The following is a 13,531-nucleotide window of genomic DNA, read 5'->3' on the forward strand; positions in this document are numbered from 1 at the left end:
CAAAACTAGTTGTGTCAATTACAGTAGCCCTTAATTAATGAACAGAACTATTTAAGTAGGTACATGAGCTGATGGTGATTAGGGATGGGTCCGATTAATCGATTATCGTTGATAGGACCCGAAATCGATTATGAAAATTAATAATCGATAATCGTTTTTTTTTTTTCTGTTTTTTTTTATTTATGAAAATCTGTTGGAAAGGCAATATTGTCATCCAAACAGGACAGGCTTATAGGCCTACCAAAGTGTGCCTGGGATGTGTCTGTGTAGCTGCATGACTGAGTGGAAATTGATTCCAATCAAGATACAGGTTTGGAGGATTTAGCAGGTGTTGGGAATTTACCTAATCAGGCCTAGGCTGGTGTTGCTATGGTGATCAATTGGATCAACAGTGGTCCAGGGACACATTTTGGACACATTTACACATCCCTAACGGTGATCAAACTCTGACACATTAATGGAATGCATCATCAAGTAAGGAAAGCTTTACGTTCAGTACTTTCAACCCTTTCAAACTGATGCAGTAACATTTAAATACGGTAGGTAACCAAACTAAATAATGGTGTGGAGCGTGGTCCTCCCTCCTCCTTGAAGGTAGACCTCTATGCCCAGTACTGAGGAGTAGAAGTTGATGGTGGTGTTAATCAACAATTGATTTAACAAGAAGGTATAGGCTAGTAAAATACATATTATAAAAAGCCTAGAAGGATATACACAAAGTATAATACAATACGTATAGGCCATGTGATTGTGATACATTCAAGGTGGCAGAGGCGCAACACGGACCGAACGCTAGGGGGGGACAAATAGCGGCGCCGCAAAGCGGCGCCGCCGAAAAATCCGTCCCCCCCATTCCCCTAGGGGAGGGGGGGATGGGGGGGTCAAACCACCAAAAAACGTGTGGTTATGGTTAGGGGTTTGATTGATTGATTGAAATATTTATTAACAGTTTGTAGAATTTACAGTACATTTTAAGCACAAACTCAATACAAAGACTGTCAACTGTGAGTGGACGACCCAATTAAGCATTACACTTGTTTACAACAGGGTCCACATTGTTCAATTCATCAAAACATTTAAAGACATACAAATAGACATTTCTATGTAGCTAAATTCATCATATGGGACTACAGAGGGGTCGTTCCAGTGCCTCTCCACACTACCCAAAACCCCCCGAAATGCACATACAAAACTGCATTTTGTTAGTCATTAATTACCTGCAACCTGTCTGTGCTTGGTTTTGGTGGTCCACTGGTCACGTCCCGTCACGGCTCTCCCATGTGTGACAAAACGTTCTTTAGTTTATCCAATGACCAACATCAGATTGACTGTCTGCAGCTCCTTCTCTTAAATAGGCTAAAACAGCCATGTAATTGTTCGTTGTATTTTACGCTTTAAGTTGTAACTTGTACTACTGGGCGAAAAAGTAAGTAACCGCACGATAATCCATATAAGTTACAACCATATCCATGATCCAATACATTCGTACGGTGGACGTCAACATCATTTCACCCGGATGAATAGCAGACCGGATCTAGAGTAAACCGGATATGGTGTTTTAGAGGCGGGACAAGAGCGAGGATTCTATTAAAAGGCAATACATTAAAAACAATAACTAGAAATCCCATGTCATTAATGACATTGAGGTTGAGGCTGAGGGTTTATAACATTTTGATATGTCACATCTCGTTATGAGTCAATGGATTTTGGATTAATTTATTCATTTGCATGCTGACAGCTAGAATTACACAATCACAGCTAGAAATGGTTGCATTACACGTAAACCACCACCAGTCGTCGCACTTGAGTTTTCAGAATGCAATTAAATGAATACAAAACAAAACAAAATATCTCTCAAAAACATTTATTGGATTTAGCAGCAGGCAGGCCACTGGCAGTGTGGCACATGTAAACATTTCACATTTGGAAAGTGCTCTTCAAGTTACATTACACATTTCACATTTGGGATATTTGTAAAGTGCTACAAAAAAACAAAGTGCAGCAAAAATAGAGCATTTCACTCTTCAAGTTACATTACACATGTAAACATTTCACATTTTGAGATATTTGGAAAGTGCTACAAAAAACAAAGTGCAGCAAAAATATTGAGCATTTCACTCTACATAAGAGAGACTAGTTACCAGACAGAGAAGACACATGTTGCAAATACAAGTAGGCATTAATTAAATATCACAATTTGATATAAACGGATGCAATGTTGTAAGTGTTTAGTCTAATAACATTGTCATCTTCAAGTCAGCTTTGTGACATCTTCAAGTAAACATCATGTGGATGAGCAAGACAAGACAGTGTGGTTCCAATATGATTCAATATGATGAAGAAAGCGTCCAATTTAGAATGCAACATGCAATGCAACCTCCAAGTACCGTGGCAGACAGTGTGGTTTCAATATGATGAAGAAAGCGTCCAATTTAGAATGCAACATGCAATGCAACCTCCAAGTACCGTGGCAGACAGTGTGGTTCCAATATGATTCAAATGTCACGCTATACAAATGAGCCAAATGTGTGTAGGCGGGTTTCGTTGTGTGAAATGAATTGTTGGGCAATATGTTTTGTTTTCACCATGTCAAGTTTGTCTTTATGCACATGACATACAATAACACTGTTCAGTCTTTCCTGTTTCATGGTGGATCTGAGCCATGTTTTGAGCCTTCTCAAGGCAGAGAAGGTCCTCTCCGCCTCACATGTGGACGCTGGCACCACTACCAACAGCCTAACCAGAGCCTCGACTTGTTTAAAGAGCTCCCGTACCCCCGGCTTCAGCCCCTCAAGCACGGCAGCCGCCTCCCCACTGCAACTGAACTCATATTCATTGCAAAATAAAGGCAACTGATAAGAAAGAGCCTCCTCATCAAGCTCAGGGTATTGATCGACCACATCATCCACCTCCGCAGTGAGGAGCATATTCTCCAGTTGCTGCAAAGTCTTAAAACTGTCCTGGTCAAAGCGGTCAGCAATTTGAACATCCACTTTATCTAAGACCTGGAAGAACTCTACACGGTAGTAATCAATTGCTTCCACAGCAAAGCGTCTTTTGTTTGGCACCTCAATTGATTCGACTTTTAGAGAGTTAACCATTCCAGTTGCCTTTTCAAACAGGGAATTATAGTGTTCGTCATTCCGTTTGCCCTGGAAAGCAGAACGCACTATGCGAACAGCATCTTGCATGCCAGAAACAGTTGCAGTTCTGGACTGCAGAGATGTGTTGAGCCCTTCCAGTTCACCTACTACAGCAGAAGCAAGTGTAAGAGCCAACACAGTTTTCCCCCGATTAAAATGTTGAAATAAGCCACTAGCAGTTGAAGCAGTATTTGAGGTACCAGTACCCATTTCCTCTAAGCTACTGAGGACACTGCCATATTGATGAAGCACAGCCTTGATTGCTCTATGACGTACAGTAAATCTAGTTGGGCAAAGAGGTTTCAGGGTGGTCATGGTCTTATTTTCTGAAGTGGCAATTTTCTCAAAAATAGCCTTGAACTTCCCTGACTGGCCAAAGAGAATGCCTAACTGGTGGACCCAAGAAAGGGCATCCCGAATCAGTGGGGAGACAGAGCAGGCAGCCTGCGTGATCAAGTTGACACAATGTGCACCACAATGAACAAAAAGAGCTAAAGGCTGTTCCCTCTTCAATATGGCTTGTGTGCCGTTGTATTTGCCAGACATGTTAGCAGCCCCATCGTAACTTTGGCCACGTAAACCAGTCATGGGTAGATTCAACCTTAGCAGGACATCAGTAATCATGTTAGCAATTCCGTGAGCAGTTGTGTCAGACACTGTATGAAGCCCAATGAATTCTTCATGAGGAACCAAGTGTTTGTCAACATAACGCAGGCAGATAGACTCCTGCTCTGCACCAGAAATATCTTGGGTACCATCTACTATTAGAGAAAACTGGAGAAGAGGAAGACCCTTGATTGTGTCAATCATCTCTCTAATGATAGAATTTCCCATTAATTTCAGAATCTCATTCTGTACAGCCCAACTTGTATAATTAACAGTACGTGTCAGCCACTTTTTTAACACAGGATCATCCTCTGATCTAAGCTTTAACAGCTGATAGAGATTTCCAGATTCAGTAGTGTGGCCTCTAAAGGCTTGACCCTGCCTAGCAAGGTACTGTACTGAGGTAATAATCTTGATTAAGCAATGCCTTGCATCCTCTTGTTGTTTTGCCCAAGCACTGGACAACTGTACAGTGACAGGATGAGACTGATCTGCTGCTACAGCATGAATATGACACTGGGTTCTCTCATGAGCTCCAAATTTTTCTATGGCCTTTTTCCAGTTTGTAAAACCTGCTGTTACAAAAGCAGGTTCTGTTTTTTGACCAGAGGATGACCTGTTTCCAGTATACAAGTTGGAACAATAGAAACACAAGACACCGTGTACAGACGGCCTGTAAGTTAACCACTGGTAATCGTTAAACCATTTCTGTTGGAATGATAAGACCCTGTTTGGAAGAATTTGTTTTTCTATGAATTTCACATGTGGATGATATGGCTTGGTACCATCACTGATATCAGTATCAGTCAAATCTGCCTCCCTGGACTCTGTTCTGCAGCCAGCATCTGGTCTCTCCTGGGTCCTCCTCTGGAAACTGGTCTCTCGGTGTCTGGCCAGCACAGGGATCTTTGATCTCGGGATCCTGAGGTCAATCACTGGTGCCTGCATACAGTATATGAATGAGAAAACTATAACAAAATAAAAATAAAGAAAACACTATTCATCTATATAATGAAAATGATACCTACTTTCTTCTGTAGACCCTCCTCTCTCCGCTGTGTCTCCAAAGAGGGACCTCTAGACCGAGTAGACTCTAGGGCCAGCAGTGAACCTCTGGTGCCTGCAGAATAGGACAATACAGATACATGTATCACTAAACACTCAAATTGTGAAAATGGAATTAATACCTACTTGTATTTGTTTGATGTGGTCTCTTCTCTGATGAACTGGAACTGGTCTCTCCATGGTGGCCAACATCTGCTCTGGCAAGCAATGGGATCTCTGATGCCTGCATATATGAATGAGAAAATTAAAAACAATATATATATATATATACAAACACTATTAATCTATATAATGGAAATGAAACCTACTTTCTTCTGTATACCCTCCTCTCTCCCCTGTGTCTCCAAAGCTGAGGGACCTCTAGACAGAGTAGACTCTGGGGCCGGCAGTGAACCTCTGGTGCCTGCAGAATAGGACAATACAGATACATGTATCACTAAACACTTACAACATTGCATCCGTTTATATCAAATTGTGATATTTAATTAATACCTACTTGTATTTGCAACATGTGTCTTCTCTGATGTCCTGGAACTGGTCTCTCCATGGTGGCCGACTGAGACTCTGGCTGCAAGCAATGGGATCTCTGATGCCTGCATATATGAATGAGAACAATTAAAAAATAATAATACAAAGAACATCTTTTTCATCTATATAATGGAAATGATACCTACTTTCTTCTGTAGACCCTCCTCTCTCCCCTGTGTCTCCAAAGCTGAGGGACCTCTAGACAGAGTAGACTCTGGGGCCGGCAGTGAACCTCTGGTGCCTGCAGAATAGGACAATACAGATACATGCATCACTAAACACTTACAACATTGCATCCGTTTATATCAAATTGTGATATTTAATTAATACCTACTTGTATTTGCAACATGTGTCTTCTCTGATGTCCTGGAACTGGTCTCTCCATGGTGGCCGACTGAGACTCTGGCTGCAAGCAATGGGATCTCTGATGCCTGCATATATGAATGAGAACAATTAAAAAATAATAATACAAAGAACATCTTTTTCATCTATATAATGAAAATGATACCTACTTTCTTCTGTAGACCCTCCTCTCTCCCCTGTGAACCTCTGGTGCCTGCAGAATGGGACAATACATTTATCACTAAACACTTACAACATTGCATCCGTTTATATCAAATTGTGATATTTAATTAATACCTACTTGTATTTGCAACATGTGTCTTCTCTGATGTCCTGGAACTGGTCTCTCTATGATGGCCGACTCTGGCCAGAAATGGGATCCCTGATCTTAAAGCAGAGGGACGTCTGGGCTCTTGGGCATCTGCACCAATGTCTGAGACTGTTGTAATGAAGTTAAGACAGTTAACTGAGAATTCATGATGAACTACTGGATTCTGTAACCTCTGTTCTCTCCATGGACTCAATGATCCAGCTAGGACTTGTACCTGTGCTGTGGCCTCTGGTCTCTCCTCCTCCCTCCTCATCCAAAATGCAGATAGTATTTGCATCTAGAGATGGGACAATGCACAATATTATTGTTTGCAACTATAAAAATGCTCTAAATTTGTATTATAGTGAATCCCTTACTCTCATCTGTATCCGCTGAAGGACTTGCATCTGGTCTCTCCGTGACACATATATAATTTGCATCTAGGAGCAGGACAATGCACACATTTAGACATTTAGACTATCACAACACAATTACATCACAATAATTAAAATTACCCCTACTCTCATCTGTAGACTCTGGCAGCTGCTCCTGAGACTCTGTGTGGCTCTGCAGTGGGTCTGCTGTGGTCTATGGAAATGGCACAACAAGTTGAACGTTGACATGAACACTTTATTCAAGGACTTAAACAACGTATTTGTAATATTAGAGATGTACTTACACGTTGTCTTTTGGGGGCAATAAAAAATCCCCTTATGTCCACATTTCGTTTCTTCATAATTTCACGTGACGCTTCTTCATGTTCAACCTTCCAAAGTTCCCCACACACACACACACACACACACACAGAGATACTGTGATACTAGGCTAATGCTTTAATCATGAACACAAGTACAAATGTAGGCTAGCGAAGACTATAATTAGCATAATACGCTAGCCAAGCTACCGGTAAGCTACAAACTTTACATCCACGTGCCGCACGTGCGACGGTCACGGTGCAACAATTAGTTTGTTAAACATATGATATAGCTAACTTACATGCCGTCATTTAACCTGAGAAACAGAAGCACTGTAAGCACCCATGACATCTCTGAAACTGAATTATAAATGAACACAAAAGGTTTTACTGTAGCTTTTCCATACCAAGGCAAGAACCAACGTTAAAAAAAAACACCAGGTAGAAACTACCTGGCACGCATTTCTCAACACAAGTTTCACCCCATGTGGGCCACGAATGCAAACATTCAATCAAACGCAGGTTCCTAATACTAGTTATAAATCTACTTCATTTGACATTGACATGTTAAATAATTCTTAATTTATTACTTACAATGCATCTCCATGTTGTGCTCGCTCTGTGCCACACTGCCAGCCACTGCTTGCGGTACAAACTGCAAAGAGGAAGTGACTGAGAGACTCTTACCTATTTTCTTCATGGGAAACGGATTGGCCCGGGAACGGGCCAAACCATTATGGGATTTACACGGAGGGGTGCACCAAATACAATCTTCAAAATATATCGCGTTTATGAAAGCAGGATTTCTCCTAAAATAACTTTGGAGCCAGGGGGGATACAGGGGGGGACCCCCCAGCCAAGGGGGGACCCCCTAACTCATCTGGGGGGGACCAATGTGACGCTGGCAGGGGACGAAACCCCTCCGTCCCCCACCTTATTGCGCCCCTGCAAGGTGGTAAAGGTTTTAAAAAATAAAGCAGACCAAATATATTAAATGATAGTCTGCAAGTTGAAACTAGAACGAGCAAATAGGAATGTTCATATTAGTGTGAGTATTAAAAATGGAGGACACTGAAGTAAACAAGTCTTAGTGCTTTTCATAGTTGTCCTCAAAGTAGCAGTTTTTGTATTGACTTGTGCTATCGTTTGAAATGTGCATTCTATGCTGTGAAATAAACTTTTCAATCAAATCAATCAATCTGACTGGTGGGGGAAGGGCAAACACTCGACCAAAGCAACGGTACCAAATGTGAAACTGACCTTAACCCCTTGCCCTGCCAGTCCCAATTTTTTTGTTTGGGTAACAAATTGGCATATTTTTAATTCATCGTTTTAACATACAAGAAAGATCTGGTGGATTGAAGAGATGTTTTTTTTCCATTCATTCATTGCAAATGTATTCTCTCGATTCGCCACCAGATGGCGGGAAAGCATCATTATGCTGATTTTGGCTAAAATAGACGGATCTTCCTAAGTCACTTCCGGTTGAACGATCAACAACATCCTGTACTATTTTGACCCTAGTCAATAGCTTGGCTGGTCCGGATTGCTAAGCTAATGCTATATTTTTCATAACTAAGTCAAATTATCCTCAAATCAACCCCAAAAGATCGCAAAATATCAATTTTTTTACAGCGACGCACATAGAGACGGCGCGCGTGCACGATAGCGCACGATCACGCGGATTTCGGCCGTTTTTTGGTAAATTACATCCAACATTAGTGATATTAGCGAAAAAATATTAATTTTTGCTCTTTTGACCCCGCGATAACTGATATTGATTGTCATTCTGTTTTTTCCGTTAACGGGAGGTTTAGATTTTTCGATTAATTCCGTTTTTTCCGTGAATTGTAGGCCAAGGGTTAAGAGTTTCAGACCCATAAGAACCAGTGTCCAAAGCCATGTATGCAATGTCGTCACTCAAGCTCAGAATGGTCTGAGGGTAAAACAAGTTTTGTTTTGTTTCTGTAAATAATGTAGCAGCGAGGTAAAGAAAGTCCTTCACACCTTTCACCAGCTGAAAGCATCATGTCATCTTGAACACAAGGAATGATGCAAGAGAAACCATCCAACCAGGGTATCTATGGTGTTTTCCCTCATAATGTCTAAAGTAACTTGCTTTATGTACAAAACGCTCGAGTGCAAACAAAAACGGGAGTCATGCACTTGCATACATAAACAAATACTGTTCCTGTCAGTGTTTAAATATTGATCAAGCCGCCAACATGTAACTGCAGCTCACGTTGAGTTTTGACACACGGAAACAGGGGTCCTGTGGAAAAGGTTTTGTTCCCTTGCGTCTGGCCCTGCAAGACCTTGGGGGGAAAGACAACATGTGTACAGGCAGAGTCCAGGCCTGCCCGGGAAGGGGCTGCACTTTCACAGTGGGCGCTCACAAAATGTTGCTATACTGGTAACCGGAAGCAGTGTGCACCGCAACAGTGGGCAATAAGGTTTAATGTCACCTACATGTATGCAAAAGTGCACCTGCATATCAATTCATGTCCCAACTTAAGAACTAGCCAATTGAACGTGTGCCCACAATGTTTAGGTGTCCACTGAGCCTGTATTCGCTATACTCACTGGCCTCTATGCCAGGGTCATCGTGGTGAACACAGATGTCATGTCACACATGAAGTGAGTAAGAAGTGAGTAAATGACATTGACAAGGGAAGCGGTGAGAGCATTGTCTTAACATTTAGATCTCCCACAGAAACGAGCTGCAAGGACAACATAGACACACAGTGGCCAGAATCCTCAGTGCTTGGAACACTTTAGTTAAATAAATATATGTCATGCTTCCTTAAATGGGTTTGACTGTTTGCACAAAAACTCACACCGTGTTCTTTCATGGTTAATGGCCAGTATAATAATGTCTGGAGGTAATAACACATTTCACTCAATAACAAAAAAAATCACACCCGTGTGAACCAAGTGGTGCAACTCTCCTCTCCCCCCTCATATCTCTCTCTCTCTCTCTCATTAGCAGGCAACAGCGCCCCTACTGGTACTCATATCATTCAGGTGAACACATAGGTGAACACGGACAAAGCTGTTCCTTGGAGTGGTTGCACCACTCAAAAAACAACAACGCTAGAGTGATCCACAACCACTTTCCTTTCAAGGACCCCAAGTTTGATATGCATTAGGCCACAGACCCACATGTATCTCTGGGACCCATATCTCATATACCATATCTCATATACACTGTAAAACGTATAGTATACTATGTATGTGTAAAAGCCCGCAAGCACCATCATTAGACAAGCTCTAACATGGAACCCGCAGGGCAAGCGGAAAAGGGGTCACCCAAGAAACACATGGCGCAGAGACCTGGAGGCAGACACCAAGACCATGAAGATGACCTGGAACCAGCTGGAGAGAACAGCCCAAGACAGAGATGCCTGGAGATCACTAATTGTTGATGGCCTATGCCCCAGAAGGGGTAGTAGGCGTAAGTATAAGTAAGTACTATGCATGTGTATATTTAACTCTGAGTGTGTAGAAATTGATCCAAATGGACGCGGAATTCTACACACTCAAGAGTTAGACCCATATGGGTCCATTTGGAACGTTGGTGGACCATTGTTGAGAACCAGTGTCCTAAGTTATGTTGACATTCAAGGGCAGAATGGCCTGAGGGTAGAACGTTACATTTCCTTTCTGTACATTATTTTACATCAGGGAATGTCCCCTCACCTTCCACCAGGTGAAAGTCTCTGTATCTTGACAAGGAAGGGCGCAACAGAAACCAGGGTAGGCGGGTTTTCCCTGAACCGATTGTCGAAAGTAACTTTCAGCATGTACAAAACCTCAATACAGGCCTTTTACTTGTAACAGAATATTTTTTATATTGTGGTATTGCTACATCTTCCACCGCTGCTGCTGGCAACCATTAGTATGCTTGAACAAGTACAGAGTCCAGTCAGCTATCTTCACTGGCGACAAAGCCTGCCACGTGGGATTATTCTTTGTGTACATACCAGTACATACATGTATATCTGCTGTTGAATGATGTCTTGGTTCAGGTTTTCCACAAAAATGCATAGACAATATAAAAGATAATAAGAGAGCTTATATCCTTTGTGGTTCTTGCTGCACAAAAAGGCACAAACTACAATTATGCACAACGGACTGTTTCTATATTTGCTTTATTTCATTTTTTATCCATGTAGTAAATGTATTGTCCTAGTGTCTTAGAGGTTCTCTCGGCACTCTACTTTTGTGACTATTAATCGGACGGATTAATCTGTTATTTATGTATTCTGAAGTAGGCGTGGAGTACACAAAAGTACTTTTCATAACATCAGCTAAGACACAATCGTTCTCATTTCTCACATTCTGAAATATGATTTCTAAGCGCCAATGTACTCACCTAAGCCCCATTCACATCTAAACTTGTGGTGTGGAGAGTTTTACACTTGTTAGGGAGAAGCTATTTCCATAAAACACAGTTACCCGTTTGTTCACAGCAGGTATATTTAAAGTAGCAGCAAGCCACTGGTCCAGAGAATTACGCAGTATTAATAGACCCTCTCTCTGGTCAGCTGATGTCTAACTGTCAAAACCTTCAAACAAAGGTGCAGAGTGTTCCTACTGGACTGAGGCAGCGAGTGCATCTTGGATATAATTCTGGTTTGTTGAATAAACCTTTGTCCATGAAGAGAAACCTTTCCTCTTTATAGACAGACCTTTATAGATCCGTCTCAGAGACCCACACTTAAAGACTTCAGTAATTAATCGCTCGATTAAAGGTATATTCAGTGATTTCACTTATTTCAAATATCACTTATTTTTTTGTTTTGTTGTGATAATCCTCCCTACTATAGAGTGTGCTGGCCATATAAGGAGTTCCTCCCTGTCCCCAGTTAACCCCTGGGGGTCAAAAAACCTTAGGTTTCGTTTTTGACTCTCTATCCTGATTGGACGAAAGGCTGGGTCCCACAGCCAAAAACGAAACCTAAGGTTTTTTGAGTGAAATCACTGAATATACCTTTAAAAGAAACTGTGAAAACAGCACAAGCTCACAACACCTGACATCATGACGAGCTGTGAGCTTGAAGAGCGGCTATTTTCATTATTCTTTTGAACATTTCTGGGAAATCTTTTGAAAAATCTTTGTTTGATAACTATCGCATTAGCAAACTCGCAAATGCCACTCATTTTCAAACGACAGGAGCTGCGTGGTAACCGTGGTTGTAGTTTGACACTTCAATCAGGTTGTGGTCAGGGTCGCGGACGTACAGTGAGGTGATGGCTCCCACGGCTCCACTCCTTTCAACTGGACCTTCCTCTATATGCACTCCGCAATCCTGAAGACAAGAATGTGGTGCAGCACTTAATCAAACTAATTGATAATAAAGAATTATTGATAATCGGTAATTTTTCACCACTTTAAGCATGGGGGGGGGGGGGGGGTACCTGCAGGTGTGTAGCGACCACAGCCAGCGGGGTCGTGGTGATCAGACACAGATCTGCAGAACCTGACGTCGGATGTGCAGCTTTTGGCTCAAACTCCTGACCCACCTGGTGAAGGTTCAATTTCTGCTTCCCAAAACCCAAGGCCTTACGGTTCCCCTGAAGTGAAGGCATTTGTTTAAAAGGGATCTATGTGATATTGCTTTGTTAAAATAGTGTTAAAAATACCTTGATATTCCCATAATAATTTATATAGTGTTTGTTCAGTAACAGAGGTCTCCCCATCTCTCCAGCACTAACACACACAACCTAATGAAATTAAAGGGCATTGGTTCTGAAACCCAGGGTCATCGCAGACCCGCTTTTATGGGTCACACAAATATCCCTTTTTTATTTTGTTTATTTGTTTACATCACACATTTTTCAAAAGCTTTAGGTTAAGTCACTGTATGAGCTGACGCTGATCAAACTCTGCCATCTAGTGGACACATTGGAAGAGTGCATCCTCAAGTGAGATAAGCTTTACTTTCAGTTTCAACCCTTTCAAGACGGTAGGAGGTAACCAAAATAAATAATGGTGTGTGGAGCGTGGTCCTCCCTCCTACCTTGAAGGTAATGACCTCCATGCCCAGTACTGAGGAGTAGAAGTTGATGGTGGTGTTAATGTTCTTCACAGTCAGAACCAGGTGGTCCAGGTGGCTGACTGACACTGGACAGCTGCTTTTACATCTGACCAGTAATGCTGGTCTGGAGAAAGTCTATGAGAGAGAGAGAGAGAGAGAGAGAGAGAGAAATACATATTATAAAAAGCCTAGAAGTATATCCGCGAGGCGGATCGAAACGTCTCCGTACGTTTCATTAAACATTGCTGCAGTGCTCACCTTGAAATGTGTCCGTTGGAGTTGTGATAAACGGCTGCCAAAGGTCCTGAACGCCATCGCGACTCGCGAGTTTCTTCCTCCTCGGGCTAGTCGACTATGCTTTATACTCGCACACTTACTTATGGTCAGGTGTAGCCAGACAACTATTCCACAATCTCCGAATGCATTTGGAAATTGCGAGAGACAACAGTCTGGTAACGCGAGACTAGGCGTAGGCTAACCATGCTTCAATCTTACCGTAATGTGTACATAGTTTATGCGCAGTTGCGCACGCACGAAACTGAGCGAGTTGTCAAATATTTGGACATCAAATAACTTTTAAGTATAGGCCTACGTATTGACCTGTGCTTCCCTCGAACTATAACTATGCTTACTCTACAAACTGTTATATGTATGGGAAATGTTGCCCTCCACCGGTCCCACAACGAATTCAGTAGACTACTAAATCTCTGAATTGGATGTTTAGTATAATTAGTTAGTATGGTAGAGAAACAGACAGTTTTCTTACCACGTTTTAGGTGCTGAAGTCATCTTCCACCTAACA

This window comes from Protomyctophum parallelum, assembly GCF_964188405.1.
Source record: "Protomyctophum parallelum genome assembly, chromosome: 16".
In the NCBI taxonomy this organism is placed as follows: domain Eukaryota; kingdom Metazoa; phylum Chordata; class Actinopteri; order Myctophiformes; family Myctophidae; genus Protomyctophum; species Protomyctophum parallelum.